Source organism: Ambystoma mexicanum, chromosome 11 (genome assembly GCF_040938575.1).
Source record: "Ambystoma mexicanum isolate Mex_15411 chromosome 11, UKY_AmexF1_1, whole genome shotgun sequence".
In the NCBI taxonomy this organism is placed as follows: Eukaryota; Metazoa; Chordata; class Amphibia; order Caudata; family Ambystomatidae; genus Ambystoma; species Ambystoma mexicanum.
Window position 1 is genome coordinate 1,459,371,140 of NC_090934.1, and position 20,329 is coordinate 1,459,391,468.

The window sequence follows — 20,329 nt, forward strand, 5'->3', positions numbered from 1 at the left end:
GCACAGGCAAATGTGCTCGTTTTTGTGCCTATTCATGTAGAAGAGACGGATACCAAAATGCATTATACTTCTAGTTCAGTAAATGCACGAGGGTTTCTAGCTTGCTTACGTCCTCGCTCCTATAAGGTAAAGAACGATGAGACAAATAGTAAAATCCAGCTGCAACCTCTATTCTATGACAAGACAGGAGGCTCATATTATGCATTACAATCTTTACTCTGAAACCACAGCAGCAAAGAAAAAACTTTTACAAACAAAAAAGTTTCAACAACAGAACTAGATAAAGTTCAATGTCAATGCATGGGGAACTCCCCAAACCATCATGGAGGATAGGTCATACCCTGCAGGGGACCAATGAGCAGGGACCCTCCTTTATATATGTCCATTACTCTAACGCCAACCCCTCTTTCTTTGCTGCTGACACCACAGAGCTAAGTCACCCCTTTCAGTTGTGTCTTACATTGTTTGTCAGTAGTAGGCTTTATTAGTTTGAATATGACATATATTATTTATATGGTAAATATGTGTTAATTACCTTTTATTATAAAGGAATTTGTGTATTTGATACAATGTATCTGGATAGCCGCGTGCGGCCGTTGGTTTCATTTTGGTGTCTTTCAAAAAGAAAATATGTATTATGCTCATACTTCCTGTTTCAGCTGAAGCAGTGGTGCAATGGTTGAATTTCGGACTACAGTCCATGAGGTTGTGAGTTCGAGGGAGCTCTCTAATTTATTTCTTCTTTAAAAATTTCTCGCTTGTAAACTCAGGTGTTTCTAGTGCATTAATCAACTCGCTCCCGGCGTGCGCGAGAGCAGTGTTGTTTACACTGTTCCCTCTTCATTTCGCCTGTTTGAATTCGTGCCCCTTGACAGATTTATGGTCACCTGGGGATTCCAGGTGCTGCAGGCTTTGGGTTCGGCCTGCCCCTGTGGCTTATGTTTGTAACAAAAGCCTCTGTTTCAGTACTGAGCCAAGTTAGCTCAAATATAGAGCTGCAGGTCTCCCATGCAGGAAGACCCGGGTTCGCGGCCGACCAGCGCATGTTTATTTGTATATTTTAAGATTAGATATTTTAATTGTTATATTTTAAATAATTGTATTTTACAATGGAGGTATTTGATTGTCACCTTTTTTGCTCAGTTGAGCAGGGATTTCCTAATGGGCATTTGGTTGGTTCATGACTTCTTCAGAAAGATTATAGCACAAACATTTTAATAGTAAAAATGTGGTTTTGTTAAATGTTTGTAATTTCGTATCCCTGGTGACACAACACATTTCCTTACCTTTAGTGCTGGAAAGAAAGAATGTTTACTGATAGACTGTGGGTTTGTTAGGTCAAAGTCTGACCATCCAGCGCAAGAGCCCGATGCACTGCCAGTCTGCAGTTTTATTTTATTTTCTTTGTTTATTTATTCATTTACTTATTTCTTAAGTTATGTGCTTTGCCTTCACTGTAGGTGCCATAAGTTCGGTTTCAGGTTCAGCCTGATTCTATTGCGAGGTTACCCCCTCGTGTACTGCTGATTATCACACCCTGCTCGGGCGCTCAGTTGGAGGTGCACTTGCTCAGTGTATCCTACCTTCAACTTGACAGTTTTCTTTTGTTTGGGTTATCTTCCCTGGAAAGGTGCAGTCACCTGCTCGGTGGCAAGGTTGCCTGGGGTTTCTGCGAGGGGTCCCCTTGTATACGGCTGTGTCCACACCCTGCTAGGGTGAGCAGTTGAGGTACACTTGCTCAGTGTTTCCTCCCTTAAAGTGGGCAACTTGGGTAATTACCTTAACTGGCATGCACCATAACCTGCTCGGTTTCAGGCTCTGCCTGAGTTCTAATGCGAGGTTACCCCCTCGTGTACTGCTGATTATCACGCCCTGCTCGGGCGAGCAGTTGGAGGTGCACTTGCTCAGTGTATTCCTTCCTTAAGGTCGGCAGCTTTGTTTAGGTGCTGCATATGGCTGACGCCATTGTTTGGTCTTGTAGGCGTGCTCGGTTTCAGGCTTCGCCTTGTTCCTACTGCGAGGTGCTCCCTCGTGTACTATTGGTTGCCTCACCCTGCTGGGGTGAGCAGTTGAGGTGCACTTGCTCAGTGTACGCTTTGATAAACAATATGTTTAAGTGTTGACTGGAACACATTTGCGTTTTTTTCAGAATTGTCAGTGGCCCAGAAAGCTCAGTGAGTATCAACTTATATAAGGGCCGGGGATTCGGTCCCCTGTGAGGGCGTAACCCCTCTTCTTTGGATATTTTATATATATTTCATATATTATATATTCTTTATTTATTAAGTGCTTTAAAGAAAAGAGTGTGGAAGTGGTTGTAAACAGACCCATATGGGGTTGTACCTTCCTCTCTAACCATCTATCTGGTGTTATCATTCATCTTTTAGTTAAAAATTCTGTCACCCTTTACCTTAGTTAGTTTCAGGACAACTCAGTCCTTTCCTTAGGTTTTGATTCCCGACCTCAATTGCTCCACCCAATACCAGTGCTGATTAAGCTACAGTATTTTCTCTCAACATGAGGAAGAATAAAGATGATGCGTTATGCCTCTATTGAGGTCTGTAGGGCTTAAGGCTCTCTTTAGTGGGGACGTTTGTTCTCCCCTACTTTTGTCCCATTGGACATTCCTTATTCTTTTGGTTTCTGGTGGAGACAGGGTCAGCTCGAGGGTAACCGTTCAGTTTTTTACATGACAAGTTGAGCAACCATGTTTTACTTGGATGGAGTGTTTGGAAACACTTGATGGTATCAGTTAGACGAGTTGCCAAATAATAACTTGCTGGCGCCTGCCTCATGTTTTTCCTCCCAAAGCTTGGCCTATGGTTCAGCTAACCGTCTAACAGTGTGTTGCAACTTCTCCTCTGCTCGAGGAGTACACGCAGGCTTCTGTACCCTCATGAGCGTTGCTTAACCTCTTTAGAGTGCTGTTTTCATATCCGTGCTGACCGTTCTGATACAGGTTCCTAATTTTGGAAAGGTCTACATCAGTCTTTTATCCAGCTGAGATCGATAAGTGAACACCTCACACCACACAACGCTCGTAGTAGTGTTAAGCACCACTCATATACCTGAGGGTTCGTAGTACTGTATAAGTACTGTTTTGCTATGGACAATGTGCTTAGTTTTTCCTTCCCCTGATTCCCTTAGTGGCCAGTCAGCCTCACATGAATACAGTGACTCAGACCTCAGGGTTTGAGGGGACAGTGGTCCCAGATTTCTTCTCAACCTTGCATTTACAGGGCATTGATAATTATCCAGAGTTCTTTCCCCCTCATTCCCCTTCCTGCCATCCTTGGGGGAGATTGCATCATAATATTACGCCTCTGGGAGTATCCAATGGTTTCAGTTTTCCTGCCATCCTTGGGGGAGATTGCATCATAATATTACACCTCTGGGAGTATCCAATGGTTTCAGTTTTTTCCTTTTTACAGGAGTTCTGGCGGGTGACCAGTGCAGACTCGCACTGAGCATTTCCCTCCCGTCTGTTACTTTCCTTTGTGCTAATCTCTGGTATTTCAATAAGTTAACTGGAGTCTGTCCAGTCAGGGGATTGGTTAGAGGCGCTAGTGGGTATTTATTTCTCTTAACGGTGTAAAGCGGGGCTTTAATGTGGTCCTCAGGGTAGTTTTCTTTCTGGATTGCAAGGTTTTTCCTTTGGATAAGTGGGGGAGGTTTCTCCTCTTTTGGGAAGGCTCAATATCCCTTGGTGGGATAGAGGGGTCTGGGAGTGATACTATCCCCCATCCACGTTATGACCCTCTATCACGATGCGTTCCAGAGTCTATACATTAACTTTCAGACGGTGTCTGCCGCTACGATTACCAGAGTGCTGGGATATATATTTGGTTGATGACTTGATTATCATAGTCACCTGCATGGCAGGTGGACCTTTGGGGTTTTCACAAGAGTTTGTTTGCAGTAAGGTGCTAGCTCAGGGTGCTGTGAGCTTCAAAGATCTGCAAATTGGCTGAAATATAGGTTGGACCTCTTCTGGTGTACACCTTCAGTTTAACCATTTAGTGATCAGTTCTTTGCAGTTTAGAGTCTTGCTAAGATTTTGGAAATTTGGTGTCCTCCTTCGGTTACTTTTGATCCGCTAGGGGATTTATCACCAGGGAGGAGGGATCAAGGTTCAAGCACCGGGCATACCTACAAAGGAGTTTAGATATCACTATAATGGTAGTGATTGGATGTCGGATACATTTTTTCTTCTTGCCAAGTTTGGCCTCTTAAGGATCAGGTTTATAATATCTGCCTTTTGTCATGGTAGCAGAGTCCTTCTTCAAGAGTTCGGGAGGTCTGAGGGTCTCCGTGTTAGCGGTTTGACGGGTTTAGCTTCTCAGGTGGGGCCCTCTCTTCCATTCTGCTTCTGCCTCCAGAAGACTTCCCTCCTTAGTATACACATATGTCTGAAGACAATTGTAGATTAATTCTATTGCTTTTCAGCTCCGCTCAGGATGGATTGTCCTATTACAAAATTTATAAAAATGATTTTTTACTCCCATTTTACCCTTTTGAAGATTTGTCTTTCCCTCTTGGTTCCCCGGTGTAGTTCTGTGACATGCCCTGTTTCTAATGCGATATCTTCCTTTAATGCATGGGATGGAACCTATAAGACTTTCACCCCTATGGGGTACTTTTCTTTATCTCCAGGAGAGCTAGGTGTTTGTTTTCATTGGTTTGCTTTCTAGGTCCCCAAAAATGGTACGAATTTAAGTGTTTTGAATATTTGATTGAACAACATAGGTGTTTATTTCAGATGGTTTTGTCCTAACCTATTAGTATAGGAAAACTTTGTTCAATGTTTTCCCCTCTTTTAACCAGTTGGTTTTGGTGGCCTGTAAGGAACGCTGGATTTGGCACATTCCTGTTTTTCTTGCAGTGGATTTGACTTTGCCTTATAAGACAGCTTTTCGGGCAACCTAGTCTTGGGCAATTCTCTGATTGGTCAACAGATTGATTTAATGAAAGCATTTAAAAAATGTTACCTTTCCTTTAATTTTATTATATTATCTATTGTATTGGATCATTTTGTACTTACTAATGAGATGCAAGGGCTTTGAACTTGCATAATATGAGCCTCCTGTCTTGTCATAGAATGACTAATCCCCCACACTAACGTGAGCTGGGGGTTTAGATTCTATTAAAGACAAGGAGGCGATTATTATCCCTCCCACCCACCCTGGATATGATATGATATGACAATTGTGATACGCATGTACACAGGTGGTTCAAGTGAGAACATTCTTTGGTTTGTTGTTCTTCCCAACCACCCACCCTTCTTGCTTGTTGTTCTTACAGGTACGAGTTGAGGTTCTGCTCAGGAGTGTGGATCGCAGTTACAAGTTCTGGAGTGCGTGATTTCGGGTGAGAAGTCCTATCCAGAAGAACTTCTTCATTGCTTCAGGCTGCGGAAAGGTTGAGATCTCCGGTTTCGCTGGATCCTTTTTCTCTGCGCTACGCAGTTCAACCGTTCCATTGGGCGTCTGGTGCAAGTCAGCTGCAGAAAGAGGGGTTGGCGTTAGAGTAATGGACATATATAAAGGAGGGTCCCTGCTCATTGGTCCCCTGCAGGGTATGACCTATCCTCCATGATGGTTTGGGGAGTTCCCCATGCATTGACATTGAACTTTATCTAGTTCTGTTGTTGAAACTTTTTTGTTTGTAAAAGTTTTTTCTTTGCTGCTGTGGTTTCAGAGTAAAGATTGTAATGCATAATAATCGCCTCCTTGTCTTTAATAGAATCTAAACCCCCATCTCACGTTAGTGTGGGGGATTAGTCATTCTGCATTTAAAACTAGGGAAGGAGCAGAGGAGAACTCCTGTCCTACCTCTGCAGCAGTTTGGGCCGCAGAGGTAGGAAGTTCGGCCGCCAGTATTAAGAATGGCGTCTGCTATTTTACCAGCGTCGAGTGGGTGCTTGCAGGCGCGTGTGACGTCACACGCACCGCAATGATGGGTGTGACGTCAAATGTTCCGTGCAGCAGGAGCGCGCGCGTCTCTGCAATAGTAGCTTGTTGGTTACTCGTTGTAGCAGCGCTGAAGTAGAACAATGATTGTCTGCATACTGCCGTTCCCAGGCGTCGGGTTTCATTTCTGTGGAATGTATAAAGGCACACGTTGTGCCCCTCTTTGGTAGCCTCATGAGGGGGGATTCTACGTGAAACATGACGTCCACCCACACCTTGCCTGTGCACCTAGCCTCGTATCCAGTTTCGGAGTCAGCCACTGGCTTAGGGTGTTGGGCGGGGGGTGGGAGGAGCGCACTCACACATTGAGGAACTTGCAGGCTGAAGGCTGCACTCTGCAACAAAGCTGAAACCAGGGCATTACCGGGAAAGGGACGCCACAGAAAGAGCTGGTCAAATCTCTCACCCGGGAGAGCAGAGTGAACAATCATCAATAGGCAGCAGCAACACACCGGCAGGGGCAGAGGCCTACCAGGCCCATATCAATATAGCGCCATCATTAAACCATTAGCGCAGGGATTGGGCCAGAACACGACAGAGCGGCGCTCAGACCCCAGACTCTGGGTGTGGCACACAACACTCGTGCTTTAACGACTCTGCAGCACTTACTTTACTTTATTGATCGTTATACAGCAAGTACATTCGTTTTCAAAGCGCCCACAGGGCAACAGGGAGGGGAAATGCGAATGAGACGTTAAATTACATATACATAATAAATACAGTGAAGGGGGGAGCTTCTGGAATTTAATGAAGTCCTGCTCAAGACGCAGAGGGAGGTGGGAGGCTGTTCCATAGAAGGGCGCCAGCTGAGATCTACCTTATGCCCCCTGTTTAGCGAAACGCTTTACACACAAAAAGTAGGTGCCAGAGGAGCACAGAGACCTAGAGGGAGAATATTTTGTAAGAGAGTTGCAGACAGAGTGGTCCCCAGCCCCAGGCAGCCTTGTGGGTGATCCAGAGGGAGTTGAATTGAATCCATGAAGCAACCGGGAGCCAGTGAAGACTTTTTAGGAAGACACACAGAAGACTTACAGAAGACTGCAGAATCTTCTATAAGCAGTCTGCTCAATGAAGCGTTGGTTGCTTGTGCGAGTGTGCGACAACGGTTATCACATGCACGAGCAACCCACGTTTCAACAGACACTATCAATCGACTTGGAATGGGGCAATGAATACAGAATCAGCCAAAGCCTCGCATACTTGTTGCTGTCCAGACTGGTATATATGTCCTGCAACGTAGAGAAATGTTTTCTTAGTGTGAGTAATGTGACTAATTAAAACTACAGACCCCAACTTCCATTATTCTCTCAAAAGGGTTTAATCACAATAAGACCCGTTTCAAATTTAGAATTCGGGACATACTTATGTTCCCATAATGCTCTTTGCTTTTATGCAAATCGTCAGGATTCAGTTCTCTGAAGAGTGTATTGTGTGGCCTGGGACCATGCCCCTCGGACCGCCTCTTACCCCAGGGCCCGACCCCTCCAAGAATGAGAGGCTTACCTTATTAAATGTTTCCCATTTCCAGCAGTGTAAGTCATGTCTAGGCTGCTTTGCCCATCTTTTAGATAACTTAAACCTCCCAATCAATAGCATCGTTTTCTAAATATCCTCAAATTTGGAGTGGAAGATGGATGTGAAAGAAAGCAAAAGTCAGCCTCATTGCTTCAGAGTGAGGGTGTGAGAGACTGTGAGATACCGAGCAAGTGAGAGTTCTGTGAAATCAAACGTGTGCGAGAGCATGAGAGCGAGCAATAGCATGTGTATGTGGCAAATCTGAAAAGACTGTTCAATGGTTAATCCACCTACTCAGCAAACATCGAGTAACCTGCAGACCACAAATCTAGTTCCTGTGAGATACTGATCCATATGTATTCGCTATGCTGGCGCCCGTAGTCACCTCACATCACCTCGAGAAGAGGACCGGTTTGATTCTCAGCACGAATAATGGACCAAAACTGACTGCCAGGCTTCACTTTTCTCTCAAGTAATTTGGGAGTTGAGAAACACCATCTATACCAAGGCTTACAAAGGCCAGAATGCACAAAGCAAAGGCACAATGGGGAGCCTGCAGGCACTTGGAGTCATTAGGTAATGGGAGATCACTCAGACCTACTGCTGAGTCCTAAACCACTATTTAAAACTATCCTGCAGCCCTACCAAAAGTTTGAGGCAGTCTCACCCCGTCACATCACACGCTTGGGCCAGGTTGAAGACGGTTCCTTGTGATGCACCATCGGGTAAGGCACTGCCACCGCATCCTTATTCATTGCGTATTTGAGTCCTCCAGTACCACTCTTTGCGGAAGGGATGCCCACTGGTTTTTCCCATTGGATCGCTGGTGAGACTGGTTCCACCGTCAGACCACCCAGTCAGACCACCTAGTGAAGCAGTTCCCCTCTCTCTCAGCCTTCCCGTACAGCCTTTGGCAATTCAGCTCAATGGCAGGGAAGCCAAATAGGGGTAAGGAAATTAAGCCAAGGCCGTAGGGCTTTGAGAAATATGGCGACATGGTGGCGTGGCAGGGGCTGAGCCACAAAAGGCAGCCCGATCTCTAACAGTGTGTGCCAACTGTCAACCATCTTTTTTTTTTTTTAAACTTTTTATTTAATAATGCACACAGGTACTGCACATGTATACATACACTTTACAACATCACTTTGTATTACATCATACACAGTTATTTCCTTCTGGGATCTCACTTGCGTTTTCGGCTTTATCTGCGAGATATTGTTTATATCTTGCCCATATATTTTTTGGTTTGGCTGTGGGCCGGGACATTTCTATATATATTTCTTCTGTGTCTTTTGTACATATCATGTCTCTGTCCCAGTCTTCTTTGGTTGGTGGGGTTGCACTCTTCCATCTCATTAATATGGCTCTCTTAGCTATAAGACGACCTGGGTTCAATAGTTTCTTCCATACCGGGTTCATTTTCCCCACCACCCCAAGCATGCAAATCTGCGGGGACCATTCTACCGGGTGGTCTGCCATAACTGTCAACCATCTTTAAACACCTACCCCTGCTGTAGGTTACCTGTGCAATGTGATCACAGAACAGCACCAAGTAGTTACTTTATAATGCGCCGCCTACGCTGCTGGCGTGCTGCCATCTGTACACCTTCATCCACTTCACATTTGCTTTCACTGCTGTACTCTATATTAAGTGTAGGTCACATAAAGCAACACACAGTGACTGTTTTGTACCATATTCACTTGTCTTCTCCTGCGGGGAGAGACAGCCCTCCCACCGCTGCAATTTTGGAATCTGGCAGTGGAACCTAAAATACTGCTCTGCCCATGAATGAAAAGACACAGTATTCAGTGTACTGTGAGGAGTGCTGTTCCAGGGTTGAAGCCGAGTCAAGTACTTTACCATAAGAGCACTGCCTGTCATGCACTTCAAAATACGGGGGTGGGCCTGCATTTAGGCGCAATGCGCCCCCAGTGCAGAAACACCGCCTGGCAGTTAGGCTAAACGCCCCCCTCGTGTACCAAGCAGTTTGCTCCCAAGGGGGGGGGGGGGCGCAATAAGCCACAAGTGCCTCAGGCCGGTTCCTTTGCTCACACAAACACCCACAGGAGAAATGGGGATGAGTTGTCAAGTTAAATACAAGCAGTCAAGTGACGGAATTATAATTTACTCCTCGTGCTCAATTTAAATTAGTGTGAGGCTATTAAAATATACAGTATAAATAAGGCAATCCATCACGGGCTGTCACGGATGACTTGATCCATTTGCCGGAGTGGCACACACTGCTCGGCGGGGAAAGGGGAGACAAATCACAGGTCACATTAAGATGCTCTTCTCTTTTAATTCACTTATTTAATCTGCGACGGCATAATTGTCTTTTACAGCGTGTAGTGTGGGGCTGCGCAGGAACCCGGCAAAGGCAGCAGTCGGTTCAAAAATGCGTCACAAGAGGCCGATCTGGAAGCCCGTCTGAAGGCGGCGCATGCGCGCGACGCCTACTGCGCAATACACGCCTCGCCCAGTCAGGGATCACGAAGAGAAACCGCGCGCATTATTCCCGCCAGAACCTGGGCTGTGAGGAGAGCTGCGTCACTCGGTCAAGGTAGGCCCAGCGCATCGATGACGAGAAACCGCGCATTATTCCCGCCAGAACCTGGGCTGTGAGGAGAGCTGCGTCACTCGGTCAAGGTAGGCCCAGGGTAGGCGTCTCCCTGGCCGCCCCCCTCCTCGCCGCCTGGACCAGGTAATAAGTCCACACCGTCCCCAGACCCCGCAGCCGTAAGAAGCACAAGCACATAACCATTTAGACATGTGCTGCCATGAGGTGTCCTAAACAATACAAACGATTATGGCTTGGCCAGCTCGTCAATTCGTAACTGCTGTGTGAACTAAATTTAGAAGAATAGTCTTTACATGGTAATTGTTAAGTATTGGTCCAGTGGCAGAGGTCAGCTTTCACAGTTCTCATTTTTATTATCCACCTTTGTGTCTCTGGCCCAGTCTCGGTGACTGAAACTACTTTAAAGGCTACTTTTGTGCTCTGCCAAATCACTTTCTACATCTGTGTGTAACTAGAATAGACAACCATCCTGTATGTGCATCAGTCAGTTTAAGTGTTTCACGTTAATTATTACTGATGCAGGGTGTGTTTTGGTGGAGGAATGCATCAAAGGATGTATGCATTTTTTTTTCAAATAGATCTTTTATTTATTATCAATCAAGAAAATAAACACATTGGTATCAGCACAAGCTTAAATGGCACAATTCATTGTAATGTTAAGATAATCATAAGATTGTCTCATATTTCATTTGAAGTGTTGTTTGACCGTGGAACTGGGGGTAGCAGAGAAAAGCTCTGTCGGGAGGATACGTCGCCTTGCGATTCAGTCCAACCAACGGACGGTAGGTTTTTTTTTTGCGCGAGGGCTGGATAGCGTTCTGCATAGTCCATGAATGGGGGCAAAATGTTTCGGAAGGGATTGAGATTGCCCATACGACGTGCAGTGATCCTTTCCGCTATAACACTTGGCCCACCATAACGGGATAGAGGGACCCTCAGGGTGCTTCCAAAGGCGGGCGAGGGCTACCTTGGCTGCTGTTAACAACTGTGTGCAGAGGCGGGCTGCGTTCCCCGTCAACGGTAAATCCCCATCTCCCGTGTCACCCAGCAGAATGATTCCGGGGTCCCACGGGATACTGAGACCAGTGATTGCCTGTACATGGTTCAGCACCCCTTTCCAGTAGTGTGCTGCTTTAGGGCAGTCCCATAAGAGATGGAATAGCGACACCTCCCGCGGGCAGCCTCTCCAGCAGTTCGGTGATGGGCTTGCGTCCACTTTGTACAGCTGGACTGGTGTGACATAATATTTGAAGCATACCTTATATCCCCCTTCCCTGTTGGTAACAAACTGAGTGCTTTTGTGAAGTCTTGACCATATTTTGCTCCATGTCTCCAGCTCCAGGGGACGCCCCAGGTCCCTCTCCCAGTGCAGCATGTATCTTCCTTTCCTCTCTGGGCTCGTCTCTGGGCTAGTCTTTTCCAAGAGTTTGTAGAGGGTAGATATCTTACCCCTCAGGGCGGTGGGGGGGGATGTCAGTGATAGTTCTAGAGGCGTTAGGCCCCTGGAGCCGTGTTCTTTAACGCTACACTGAGAAATCCAATGGCGAATCTGCGAATAGCGGAACCTTTCCTCCTCGGGGATGTTGAACCTCGCTTTGCAGTCCTCGAATGAGAGAGGTTGACCCTCCTCCAGGAAGTTCCTTCCACCTGGTGAAGCTGCGGTTGCAAAGGCCGGGGGAGAAACCTGGGTTATCCCAGATAGGCGTCAGCGGGCCCAGTGAGCTTTTGGTTCCCCATTTCCTGGCTGCAGCTCTCCAGCTGACTACTGTGTTGCTGATAGTGGGTTCAGAGTAGGGGAAGATCTCCAGGATTGGATATGTGACAAGTCAGGCAGGGGTGACTTGCACCATGCTTCTTCCAGTTGTAGCCAGCGTGGCCTATTTGTGATACGTGTCCAGGCGAAGGCGTGTACGAGCTGGGCCGCTCGCCGGTATCTGGGGATGTCCGGGACACCCAGTCCTCCCAGCTGCCGACTTCGAGTCACAATTTTCTTTGCAATACAAAGCCTCCCCTCCCCGCAGATGAATTTCATGACTTCCCGCTGTAAGGAGATGAGATCCTTTTCCGGGACATGGGTTGGAAGTGCGTGGCAGTGGTACAGCACTCTGGGGAGTAAATTCATTTTCACCGCCGCCGCACGACCCAGCCAGGAAATCTCCTGTTTATTCCATCGTTTTCAATCTGTTTGGAGAGCTTTAAATAGTTGTGGAAATTGTGTTTGTAGATCAGTGCGCTAGTTTTGGGAATTTGGATACCCAAGTATTCCAGTGTGGCCTTTGCCCATGGGATCGGAAGGTCGGGGCACAGAAAGTCTCTCTGTCGCTTTGGTAAGTTGATCGGCAAGGCTGAGGACTTATCATAGTTCAGTCTGAACCCAGAAATTGCCCCAAATGACTAGTTCTTCAAGCAGGGGTTGCAGTGATGTATCTGGGTCGGTGATGGTTAAGAGACCATCATCCGCATAGAGTGCCACTTTGTGCTCTATCCCGCCCACAGTGACCCCCTTGATGTTTGGGTTAAGGCGAATCCTCTCGGCGAACGGTTCCATAGACAGGGCGAACACCAAGGGTGACAGCAGGCACCCCTGGCGAGTCCCTCTGGATATGGGGGATGGGCGTTGATTTCCTACCATTGACTTGGAGTTGTGTTGACGGGGACGCATAGTTAGCCATTATCCAGAATATGAAATTATGGCCCAGTCACATGCTAGTCAGGGTGCTCCTTATGTAGTCCCAGTTTACAAGATCAAACGCTTTATTTGCTTCGAGGGATATTATTAACAGCGGGGTCTTCGTCCTATTTGCAGATTTGATAATATTTTGTGTACGCCTAATATTATAGTGTGTCCCTCTACCCGGGATAAAACCTGTTTGATCTTTGTGTATTAACTCAGGAAGAAATCTGCCCAGCCTGGCTGCTAATACCTTGGAGTAAATGTTCCCCTCGGTATTCAACGCTATTGGCCTGTATGAGGCCGCCTGTTCGGGGTCCTTCCCTGGTTTCTGGAGTAGAATGATAGTTGATTCAGCCATGGAGTTTGTTATGTTTTTGGTGGATAGGAAGGAGTTGAACAGTAGCGTTAGTTGCAGAATTAAGATGTGTGCAAATGTTTTATAGAACTTAGATGTCAGCCCATCTGGGCCTGGGGCAGTGTTCTTTAAAGATTTTATGGCCTCAAGGATTTCCTCTGCGGACATCGGGCTTCTAGGGAGTGGAGGGGGGCTGTGACAGCCGGGGCACAAAATGTCACTAATTAGTGTTGCTGCCGATCTCCATCCTCTGGAGATGAGGGCGGCCCTTGCATGAGAGACTTATGGTGGTCTACCAGGGTTTCTATTATGTCTGGAGTGGTGAATTTGCTTTTCCCACCCGGCCCTTGGAGGCGTATGATATTGTTTCTATTATGTGTCTTTTGTAATTTGTATGCTAGTAACCGGTTTGCCTTATTGCTATTACAATAGAATTATTTTGTGTACGCCAAGGCCTTTGTGGTGCAGTCGGCCCAGTGCATCTCTAGCGCCCTTCTGGCTTTTTTTTTAGCTCCCTGTCCGCCTTTCTGGAGAATTGGGTCTTTAATTCTTTTTCTAGGGTCGAGACTTTGGATTCTAAAGCTTGTGTGTGGAGCTTGGAGATTCTGACCTGCTCAGCAGCTGCACTGATAAATACCCCTCTTATTACAGGCTTCATGGCCTCCCATGGTAGCCCTATTGTGACTTCGGGGTTCTGATTTTCCTTGGAGTAATAGATCAGGGCGTCTTCGGCTTCTCCCCTAATCACTTGATCTAGTAGAAGGCTATCATTAAGCTTCCAGAATCTAAGAGGTGGGTCGGGTCCCCCCAGAATCGAAAGGTCCGCCAATACTGGTGCGTGGTCGGATACCATGCATGTATGTATTTCAATGTTGCTAAAGCAGGGGAATAGAGCGCTAGTGGCTAGCAAAAGATCAATTCGGAAGTGCCCTCCATGTGCGTTTGAGTAGTGTGTATAGTCGCGGGTTTCTGGGTTTGCTACCCTCCATAGGTCTACTGTGCCCGATTCTCTTAACAACCTAGCTAGGGCCAGCCCACGAGTAGTTTCTAGGTTGGATGGTGGCAGTGATTTGTCCCTTATAGGATCCGGGACTGTGTTAAAGCCCCCCCCCTCCCGATTAGGAGGTATCCTGTGGTGAAGGTTAGCAGTGGCGAGAGTAGCTCAAGTATACATTTGTCCTGATTTGCATTAGGGGCGTATATCCCTGCAATTGTAATTGGTTGCTCGGCATTGTGTCCACGTATGTGGAGATATCTGCCCGCAGGGTCCTTTTTGACCGTAGAGGGATAGAGGGAACTTGTAGCTTAATCGATTCGCCACTCCCCTTTTTTTCTCACCGCTGGAGGCGAAGAAGCCCTGTTTGAAGCGCTTGAATTTGATTTGATGCTCGTCGACTGGCAAGAGATGGATCTCCGGGAGGATTACCACATCTCCATTTAGCGCTGCCAGTCTATTCGCCATCAATTTGCGGTTCCTTGGCAAGTTAAGACCCTGGATGTTCCAGGTCAGAATGCGGACATTCCTAACGTTGTCCGGGCCTGTTGATTATGAAGGGGCGATTGGTTCTGTGTAGATAGTGCCATGCAGCAGTAGGGGAGCCTTTGAGGGGTTCCCATTGCTGCGACTACCGATGTCTGTGTGTGAAACTATAACTGTTAACTGGGGTCCCTTCCGATCAAAATTATTCCCGGGCCCCTTAACTCACCCCTCCCTCCCCCGCCCCAAAAACTGTTGGAATGAGACCATAAAGCTCATCCATAGGCTTCCTAGCCAGCCCCATCGTCGGTAGTTGCGCCCTCAGAGGTGGATCATATCTACAGGGCCACTGCATCATAGGCTCAGGGATGGTGTAGGTGCGGTTGGTGTGAGATTGTGTACAGTTACATGCATGTGGGCATCGCCGTGGGTGCCAGACCCCTCTCCCCCCACCAGAATGAGACGGGGATCCGGAGCAATGTCTGTGATTGCAAGTCTCTAGGGTGCTCCATGGGGGCATGGCACTAACCTTTCGCGTTGGTTTTGGGTGAATTGCTGAGACCCACCGGTTAGTTCGGATCTTGCTGTCTCTGGGTGCCCCGAGGCCTGCTGGCGCGTGACCAGCGGCTGGATGTTGGCAAGCTGGGTAATGATTGACAACGTGTAGCAGGTTCAGAGTCCTCGTTGGGGGATCCCGTTCCCAGAAACCGTTCCGCCTCCTTAGGGTTGCAGATTTGCCTGCAAGTTCCTTCCCATTCGAAGCAGAGGGCTGTTGGATGGCCCCAGCGATATTGTATTTTCCTTTCTTGCAGCCATTCCGTTAGGTTGCGGAGGGCTCTCAGTTTCTGGAGGGTTATGCTTGCGAGGTCTTGATACAGCGCAATGTTGGCACCTCTAAAGGTGATCTGCTTCGAGGACCTGGCCTCCCTCATCTCCTCCTTGACCCCGAAGAAGTGGATTCGGGCGAGAACGTCCGGCGGAGAGGATGATGCTTGTCTTGGCGACGTGCGGTGGACTTTGTCGATTTCTAGACTTTGACATTACTGTCCGGTAAGGTTATTATGAATCTGAACAGGTCTTTGGTGAAGCCTTCGAGCTCTGCGTTAGTGATTGTGGTAGGGATTCCGTGAATGTGGATGATGTTGTTGTGCCGGGATCGATTTTCTATATCCTCCTGTTTGGTTTCGAGTGCTTCACATCTAGCTTCCAGGGCCGCTATTCTGTTTAGGCCGCACTCCAGTTCAAACGTGTTATCGCACAGGCCGTTCTCCATCCCCTCCACTCTTCTGTCCAGGGAGGTGATCTTTTTAGTGACTTCTGTGCCCTTTTGGATCTCTTTTGTGAGAGCTAGTAGAAGATCTTTTAGGTCTGTCTTAGTAGCAAAGTGATCAGCCTGCACCTGTTCTGATATGCGGGTGCCTCCAGCCGCCACGCCTGCAGCAGGGTCGGTTTTCCATATATATATATATATAGAGAGAGAGAGAGATATATATATATATATAGAGATATTGATAGAGATATAGAGAGAGACATATCAGAAAGTCCATTTGAGCCAAGTCACATTCCACAACGCCACCTAATAGCCATCGCTGGACGTTCCCCTCCAGTTCTGAGCCACAACAGCAAGGCATTATGGGTATGCAAATTAGTTCAAATGCAACCCCCTTTCGCCAGGAAATTGTCTTTGTCTAAGAGGGCAGTGTTCCTTTATACACAGCTTAATCAATCCAAGACAGACTTTTGCAAGGCTGCCAGACTGTTGGGGGTCAGAACTGAAGGTGAACTTCCAGCGATGGCTACTATGTGGCGTTGCGGAATGTGTGACCTGGCTCAAGTGTGTGTGTGTGTGTGTGTGTGTGTGTGTGTGTGTGTATATATATATATATTCTTTTTCTCTGGCAATGTGCTTTGTTAAATAATATATACACTCTAAATAGTTCATAATATCAATGATGAATCAGACATACTTTTAATGTCTAATCTGAACTGCCTTGAAACTCTCACCAGCCCTTCATTCTCCATTCGATTCTCGAGGCTTCCCTTGCCCGCATTCCATACTCTACTCAACCACAACACCCCCTTACTTAAATAAGTTCATACTATACATCTGTTTAGTGTGTTCACAGTCTACGTCTGTTCAGTAAGATGCACCTTCCTGGCGTGGCTTGGAGCGCCATCGATGTGGTTGCTCCCTTGAGGCCGCCCGTGGGATGCCCGCCGCTGCCGTCAAATTCTGGCGGTTATGATCGAGCTTCCAAGTCGCCAAAGCCATCTACGGCGATCGGAACCGATATGGCACAACCTGGCCCAAGATAACCTCCGAACGCGGGAGCGTTCTCCTAGAACTTACCGGCCGAATCTCTCCCCCGTCACCATCCGAAGAAACCAAGATGGCGGCCTCGCCGGAACTCAGCATCATATTACGCATCTGGTGGTGTCGGGGCTCTGGAGCGCCGAAGAAGAGGAGCAGACGGACCCGCCAACACGGAGCCAGCCGGATCATATCAGGGTTGCCCGGAGTGCACGTGAGAGCTTCCTCGGGGGCTGCCGCATGGAGCCTTCTCCCTCCTCACTGCCTGGTGGGGCCCGGGGCCTAGACGCACACATCAAGGGAGTGTTGGGATCCTCCCCTCCCCCGCTCTGAAGCTCGATTCCAGCCCCCCGCCCAGCATCAGCCGGCGGCACTACGGAGTCACACGCGGAATGCGCACAGAGGGAATACGGAGGCCGCGAGATAATCCCTGCTACCCAGAGAAGCCTCGACCTCGCGGGCCATACCGCAGCGACACCCCCTCCCTCCACGCACCCGATGTGTCATCCTGCTCCGGTCCGGTCCCACCGAGATCCTCCCTGCACTAGTACTTCCTGGGGCGCCCCGGCCCATTCATCCAGCCAGCGACCTAGACCACTGCGGGATCATGGCTACTCCCACCGGCTTCTCGCTCAGACTCTTACGCTTGGACACTCCTGGGTGGCTGACGCCGAAAGCACATGACCTCCCACCCCTACAACGCACTAAACTCTGAGGACCTGGAGGGGGCTGAGTGCCGTCTCCCACAGTTTTGGTCCCCGCTGCAACTCTTCCAGCCAAGACCGCCCAACACGATCATCATGTCCAGGCAAACAAAGGTTAGCAAGGGTGCAGATATTTCCACCATGCTTACTGCATTAGATAAAAGCAAGAAGCAAGAGCCCCCTAAACTTACCCCACAGAAACCGCCGGAGGACGGGGGAGCCCTCGCTACCAAAGGGGACCGGATAGCCTTCAGGGCGGACATTAAGTCGGAGTTTCGCTCATCCCTCTCAGAACTCACCACCAAGTCGAACAGACAGACCAAAGGGTTACGGAGGTCGAACAGAGGCTCTGAGAAATCGAAGACCACTCTCAGGATCATACTACCACTCTAGGGGAAATGCAAAGACCATTGACACCCTGCATCACAAATGCGAGATCCTGGAGTTTAAACATGAGGACCTTGAAAATAGGGCGAGCCGCAACAACCTTCGCATTCGGGGCGTCCCAACCTCCGCCCCTGACAACAAGCTAGCGGACTACGTGGGAGGTTTCTTCGAGGCCCTCCTCCCAGACCTGGACAAATCTCAGCTCTTGCTAGACTGGACCCACAGACTCCGCCCGCGCCGAGGGGCAGACTCGGACCCCCCCCACCCCCAGATGTCATCACCAGGGTCCACTTTTTCACAACTAAAGAGGCGATTTCGGCGATTAGCCGCCAAGGGGAGGAAATCACCTTCCAGAGCACGCCACTTCAAATTTATCAGGACCACTCACCCTTCAGAAAAGAAGAGCACTCCAACCCCTGGCATTGTTCCTCCAGGAGCAGCAAGTCCGCTATAGATGGCTGTTTCCAACTGCTCTACAATTCACATATAAAAGGCACCCTACGCCGGATTAGTCACTTGGAGAATGCAGAGAGAATCATGCATCTAATCTCGCCCCGGGAACTTTCCACGCCAAACCCGGAGGGATCTGAGGACTCTGGGCCGCTTCCCTCCCCAAAACCTAAAAGTTTGCCATGGTCGTCAACTCAGCGGAGCAACAGAAAGAGATGAACAATGGCGCTCCCGCGCCCCTAGGTTCCAACAGCATCTTTCCCTGGTCTCTTCTGACCTGACCTAAATACGGATCCGCCACCTAACGCTTAGACTGGTGTGCTCTGAAGGCGGAGACGGCGGACCATACCCACGGTTCATACCCATTCCAAGGATAATTTCCAACTTTCATTCCTTGGAAACCCACAGTACTCGATACGCGATGGGACAGTTGGCCCTGTTGGCCAAGGGTACGCCCGTACATACAATGTCGGTCTACCCGCCAGTTAAAGTTGTGGCTCCGCGTTAAAACCTCAAGTGCAGGATGGTATCACAAGATCTCACGACAAACATGGCAGCTGAATCACCGGCTCACAACCCCCCCTCACCCCCCAACCCAAGAGACAGAGAATGGGACACCACTGGACCACCAGGTTCTGCGAATCCTTTCCCTAAATGTTAATGGACTGAACTCCCCTAACAAACGAAAGGCAATTCTATTAAAACTCCAGTACGAAGACGCAGCGATATCTATGCTCCAAGAGACTCACTTGCTGCCGGCAGATGTGATGCGGCTTCGCTCTCGGCTATTCCCGCTTCAATTTTTTGCCTCTGGAACAAGCAAAAAGGGAGGCACAGCGATCCTCTTTAGGAAAGACTTGAACCCGCAAATCCTGGAAACGAAAATATGCCCGGAAGGCCGATAGCAGTGAAATGCCTCCTGATGGGAGACCTATACACCCTCATCTCGGTGTATGCCCCTAACACTGGACAATCACACTTCTATGACTTCTTGGGCACGACGCTTGCTAGTTTTGTGGAGGGCCAAACGATTGTCGGAGGGGACTTCAATGGGGTTCCCGACCCTACTAAAGACCGGTCACACACCCCGACTCCAAGCGATTTCGCCCAGGCACTCAGCCTCCTCCGGCTGTTCAGGTCCTTGGAGATAATAGACTCATGGCGAGTGTTCACCCCGACGAAAGAGACTACTCCTACTCGTTCGTCCACCGCACCTTCTCAAGGATCGACCTGTTCCTGATCTCCCCGCAAACCTTCCCCTCTGTCAAAGAGGTTTCCATCGGCACAAGAGCCATATCCGACCACGCTCCAGTGATCCTGGAACACCGGGTTGAGAACACCAACCTCAATAACCCACGTGAATGGTCTTTATACGACCCGATCCTCAATGACATGGCTACGAGAGACAAGATCGCAACGGGGATAAGGAATTTCTTTGACGAAAACCCAGCCTCGGACACTTCGCTAGCGAATAATTGGGATGCCATGAAGGCAGTAATCAGGGGTTCCCCGATTGCTCAAGAAGCGGCCTACCATCGGAACAGACGCCAGACCCGGATAGCTCTAGAGGATGAGCTAAGAGAGGCCGAGGCAATCCACAAGGAAAAAGGCTGGTCCCCTAAGACGCAACGGATTATACGAACAGCGAGGAAAAAGCTAGAAGCCCACTATGCGGAACAAACCGCTCTACTAATGGCAAAGGCCAAACAATCATACTACGCGAAGGGCAACAAGGCGAACAGGTTCCTGGTGGCCAAACTAGCCAAGCGGAGACGCATCAACACGATAGCGCTTGTCTGCGTGATTCCAAGGGGGTCACATGGTACTCAGAGCCCGAAAAGCAACGGCTCGCAACAGACTACCTGACCCAAATCATGAAGGCAACCCCACAGAACCTACCGCAACAGA

General features: G+C 48.5%; 1 protein-coding gene and 1 long non-coding RNA gene across 7 annotated transcripts in view; one reads left to right on the forward strand and one right to left on the reverse strand.

Moving 5' to 3' along the window:
• The window catches only part of MAP2K5 (mitogen-activated protein kinase kinase 5), a 1,998,137-nt gene that overhangs the window by 1,435,742 nt on the left and 542,066 nt on the right, over nt 1-20,329 (reverse strand). The gene's annotated exons all lie outside the window — the stretch shown is intronic.
• On the forward strand, nt 418-5,721 carry LOC138504870 (uncharacterized). Its single transcript, XR_011280026.1, has 2 exons — nt 418-516; nt 5,302-5,721. It is a non-coding gene; the product is annotated as an uncharacterized lncRNA (long non-coding RNA).